This window comes from Nicotiana sylvestris, chromosome 9 (assembly GCF_000393655.2).
Source record: "Nicotiana sylvestris chromosome 9, ASM39365v2, whole genome shotgun sequence".
NCBI classification, from domain to species: domain Eukaryota; kingdom Viridiplantae; phylum Streptophyta; class Magnoliopsida; order Solanales; family Solanaceae; genus Nicotiana; species Nicotiana sylvestris.
The window spans coordinates 172477174-172483246 of record NC_091065.1 but is presented as its reverse complement, the minus strand read 5'-3'; positions in this window follow the sequence as shown (position 1 = coordinate 172483246).

The window sequence follows — 6073 nt, the reverse complement described above, 5'->3', positions numbered from 1 at the left end:
TTCAGATGTATTATATAATTTCTCTGAAGATTGCTATATTTTTTGGGGTATTTTTCAATTGAGAATCTTTTTTATAACTGAAAATATAAAATTTGTGTGTTATAATTGAGTTTGTTAAGTTATATTAGGAGTCTATTATTTTAATTGATTCACTTTCCGTTTTAAAAATAGTATAATCCCATGTTTCACTCCATGAATACAGTCAAATACACTCGAATACAACAACTGATTAGCTGAACTTCTCTGATTCACACCTATTTTTGCTACTGTATTCATGAATACAATAGCTTAAATACATCAAATACATCTTATAACCATATAAAAGGTACCTATAATCCGTAATATAGCATGATATCTATAGATGACTAATTACTACTAAAAGATAGTGCTTTATGAAAATTTCTCTAAAATTAATAAACTTTTAATATAAAACATTGTCTAGGCAAAAGTTATTGGGTCCATGTAAACCCATTCCTATTGTACTAGATCCGCCCCGGTCATGATTGCATTTCTGAGTACCAGTACGAGGAAGCTACATATATAAGTTATCCCAATTTCAATTGATTTATACATTTGTCACAATAATATTTATTTAAATTCATATTTAGGCCTAAAACGTGTATTAAGTACGTAAATGTATGATATGAAAATACTATGTAAATTTCTTTCACATAGTTAATAGGGTAGTGAAGAGTTTAGATCATAGTTTAATTTCACGTATGATTATTGATATTTTCAAAACAAAAATAAAATCACAAAATTAAAATTTATCACAATAAGGTCACTAAACTTTATCTGTTATAACAGTAGTGTCACTAAACTTTACCTATAATAGCAGTAAAATCATAAAATTATTATTTTTACATTAAATTAATTATATGTTAATCCAATATAACAGTAAAATCATGAAATTTTACCACTGTAATGACAAAACTATCCACTAAAGTGACTCTACTATTATAGGGGGTAAAGTTTTGTGATTTTACTGTTATATTGGATAAAATCTAGTTATTTTAATGATAAAAAGATCTAATAACATTATTATTATTATAATGGATAAAATTCAATTACTTTATTTAATATCAACAACAACAATCTAGTGGAACTTCACAAGTGGGATCTAGCGAGGATAGTGTGTACGCAGACCTTAGAGAGGATATTTCCGAAAGACCCTCGGCTCAAGATCGTTAAAAAAAAAAAAGAACGATAGAGAAACAATAGCAACCACAAGGTAACCAGACAGTAGAAACAAATAATACAACGAGTAATGATAGAGATCCTGGGATACGAAACTACAAGAATATTACCAATCCTACTGCTAATACTGACACACCATGTAGAAACAAGGGACTAGGAATAGGAAAGTACGCGACTAGTACTACTACTAGTAAGACAAGGCAAAACTCTAGACTATATATCAATGCACCACCCTAATTTTTGACCTTCACTCTTTTCTATCAAGGGTGATGTCCTCAGTAAGCTAGAGCAAACAAGGGACGCCTCATTAAGCAAGAACCCGAGCTAAGAGCGGGGTAGTTCAATTAAGGTATAGAGAAAGCTCCAAGCAGCTACCATTGATCAACCTTATTCAGGCACATCAATCAAAGATCTTGCTTACCGGATAACTTTTCTAGTGAAGGAGAGAAAGTTTAACAAGCTAAGAAAGTATCGTTGAAAGCAGGAACTCAGACTGTGATGACTATTTTCACTAGTTTCAAAGGCTTGAAAGCAGAGTCATGTCCTACCTAATCACCTTACTCTAGTTCTTCTTAGGCCTCCCTCTACCCCTCCTCTGACTCGTCATGGGCAAACTCTCGCACCTACTAACCGGGGCATCAACGTCTCTCATCTTCACATGACCAAACCATCTTAGCCTCGATTCCCGCAACTTCTCTTCAACAGGAGCCACACCTACTTTGTCCTCAATACCTTCATTCCTAATCTTATCTTTTCTTGTATGTCCGCACATCCATCGCAACATCCTCATTTCTACTACTTTCATCTTCTCGGCATTTGATTTAGCCAACACTCGGCTCCATACAACATGACCGATCTAACTACCGCTTTGTAGAACTTGCCCTTAAGCCTGGGTGGCACATTCCTGTCACACAGAATAGCAGAAACGAGTCTCCATTTCAATCAACCCGCTCCTATACGGTGTATGTCATACTTTATTTAATATGATAAGGAATAATTTAATAACTTTACTGTTAGATCGAATTTATGTTGGGTATGTGTGAACAAAGTCCCACATGGACAGTAGAAAGGAAAAAAAATTCTACTTATAATTAAGGAGTTGGATACTCTTAATAGTTTGAGGTTTTTTCAAAAAATTATACGGACTTGGCCCAAAGTTAACAATATCATATCATGTTAAGAGTATCTTTGGGCCGTTTTAGCCCAACAAATGGTATCAGAGCCAATGGTTAGAGAGACTATGGAGATAGTGGAGTGTGGCATAGGGGCCCAGTTTAGTGCATTTGCCTGTTTACGGGGTTTACGATCGTTACCCGTAGCTTTGAATAAGCATACACAACCTTTGGGCTTCGGCAACTATAAATACTCAAGATCATATGAGTGGAACACATTTAATCCGCAAATTAGCCCATGAATATTCATGGGTCATGTGGAACTTAGTTCAAGTGGGAGATTGTTGAGTGTGTGTGAACAAAGTCTCACATGGATACTCTTAATGGTGTGAGATCTTTTGAGAAAATCAAATGGGCTTAACAAACAATATCACATTATGTTAAAAGTATCTTTGGACCATTTTGACCCAACAATTTAGTAGTCGTATATATGATAAATTAATCATTTAGAGTATGTGATCCAGAGGTGGCTAAACCCCAAGGCAGGTAAGGCAAGGGCTTTAGACCCCATAAATTTGAAGGCCCCACTTTTTAGTAGTTTTAGGTTTATATATTTATTTTCCTTTTAGAAAATTTAAGTATTTAATGTGAACAACTATAATTTTGCTGTGGAAAAGGAAAATAAAAGTTTACTTTTACCGTTATTGCATATTGGGGATATGAATTGTTACTTTTTACCGTCTTTGCCTTTTTGGGATTGACTTCTTTATTTTTAATATTTTTTCACAACTACAAAGTTGAGACCTTCTTGCTTTCTTCTTTTCTACATTAAAAACTTTATGATAATTCTTACTCCTTCCTGTCAAAAGCTTTCTTTGTGGATAAAATACAAAGTTATTTAGTACAAAAATTTTTTTAATGATAATTTTGTTCTTTTTTTTTCAAGCATTTCTTTTTCTATATATTGTACTTGGGACTGATTTTTTACAAGAATGATTTTATAGGTTTTCAAGCACAAAAGTATTAACAAGTTATTTGGGATCAACTTATCAATTGAATCAGGTTCTATTGTTCTAACCTTTGACTATTTTTTTTTAATTTAAAATCTGTCATTTTTTATATTTTTACTTTATAGATATACTGTTATTTTTTTGCTATTTACTAGAGTTTAAATATGTCTACTAGAAAATATGAATTCCGGTTATGTAGAACTTTAAAAAAAGAGAAGAGTTTAAACTTTAAATTAACTTTATTAATTCGCCTAGAAAAATAAACTTTAAATAAAATACATATAATTTTTTTTAAAGGAACTTAAGGCCCTCATTACAGTTTGGCTTTAGGCCCCGAACTGTGTTGAGCCGCCTCAAATGTGATCACAGCTAATTGGATTAGAATTTGCGAGTACTATATTTGAATTGTGTGACTTCTTGGTTATTAAGTTGCATGTCCTCTTTTGTGAGACACGTAAATTTCAAATTAATGAAAATAACAAAATCAGGTGGAGCATAAAGCTTTACTAATTTGAGTAATAGACAAGTAACAGATAAACAAAATAGTACACAACATAATCTTTTAGCGTAGTATCTTCTTAACATGCAACGGAATCTTATTTTAGAAAAAACATTCACACTTTTGGGATATTTGTTCATGCAAAGGTTTTATAAATATTAAAAGAAAAATCACAAACTTTCGTTAAAAAGCAAAAAATGTGCAGATCAGCAAAGCACTAATATCAGAATATTCCTAACCTTTTCGTGAATTATTTGGTTATATTATAAATTCAAAATCAAGGTTTACCAAAGACCATCTTGAATGAAAGTACAACAGCAGCCTTGACCGCAGAATATTTTTTCCCTATCAATAAAAATGCATAACTTATGTCGCGAAAATAATAATAATAATAATAATAGTAATAATAATTTATGTTGCCACTATATATCCATGGAAACGCTGCAGAAAACAAAGACGAAAGTGTGAACGTTTTGGCTGTCATTTAGAGACTGCACAACCATTGTTTAAGTATATTATATGTAATTGTTTAATAGGAGCATACGTAGGATTTGTGCAAGTTCAATACTGAACTTCTTTCTTTCTGTTCAAAATACGTACATATATACACACAAAACATACATATATTAAGATCACGTCTATTTAGAACGTGCTGACTCCCGACACTTAGCTTATTGTTGTTGATTTTTAGGATATTTTGAAATTTTTTATTCAAAACCCTTCATTCTCCTGTCATGGTTCTTTTGGCGAGGTATAAGGCAGTCCGGTGCACAACGCATCGCACATTTACATAGAGTTCGCGAAGAGCCGCACCTTGACATAGTGTAATGTAGGTACCCTATCTTGACACAAGTATCGATGATTAATTTCATAGCTCGAACCAGTAACCTATAGGTCACACAAAAATAATTTAACCGCTATTTCAAAACTCCCCTTCAAGGTATGCTAAGATAAAAACAAATGATTCATTTAACATATGGAGAAACTCATGATGCTTATTAATTATTTATGTAATGCTTGATAAAAGAGCCTCTAGTTAGCATGACAAAGAAAGGAGTCCTTTTCTTTTTGCATGAAACATCATCAAAAGAGCCTCAGAAAGAGCCACTTTTCATTATTGTTAGGTGGTTTTTCACCCGGTATCTATATTAAGGTCCAATTAAATCTGGAATTGTGCCAGAAAGTCGTTTCACATTGGGGGAGGAGGGTAAAGCGCACCCAATAAAGGGGACTTTATATCTTATTAAGATTAAAGATGAGCTCAACCCTTATTGGTATTTCGTTAGGTGATTAATAGTCTACAGTTTATTTATTTGAGAAAAAAAACCCTCAAATATGAATACAAATATATAGCTGCTAAAAATTAAAAAACGTGCCGTATTACAGGTGGACCAAAAATTATTGTCGTAATTGGATTGTGGTGCTGTAGTGTTGTCGGTGTTTAAAAGGAGACAAATGTTCACTGCCATAGAAGAGTAGAGACTGAGTCCTCCTAATCATATCATGTGAATGAAAATAAACAAATAGAAATTAAAGAGTCTTAATTAAGACTCGGTCACACGAAGACAAAATTATACATATATATCTTGTTTAAACTATTTTCTTTGACTTTTATGAAGATACAAAAAATAATTAATTAAATGATCCCTCCGTCTCATTTTATTGATATAGTTTGACGGTACATGAAATTTAAGAATTTTTTTTTAAAAAAAATTATGGTCTAAAACAAGTACGTAATAGATATTTGTGTAGTTATAATATAAAAAGTATAAACTTAAATTATTTCTACATATATAAAGGTATCATTCTTTTAAGGGCAGACTAAAAAAATAATGCATCTTACTTATAAATTGTGATAAAAGGCGTAAGTGTTTGTGTCCGTGTTTGACCGATAACATAGAATTTAAGGAGGAAACAAAAAAAATTTAGAAATTTGTGATTTTCAATATTCTATAAGATTTATATGGCTATAACAAAACATGCCATTAAGAGTATTCAAGATGGAAAAATGAAAGTAAAATTACTTTTAAATATAAAAGTATGCTATTTTTTTATGAACGAATTGATATTTGGTTGCAATTGTTGTTGTCATAGAGTTGACAAATATACCGTAGTCTTAATACAATGATTGTACAAAATTATGTGTTTTAATTTCTTTTATGGTCTTAATTTTTTCTTGGCTATATTAGATATGTTTCAATTGAACACAAAAATTCCTATAATACAACTATGAAAAAATATCAACTAAGTTATGT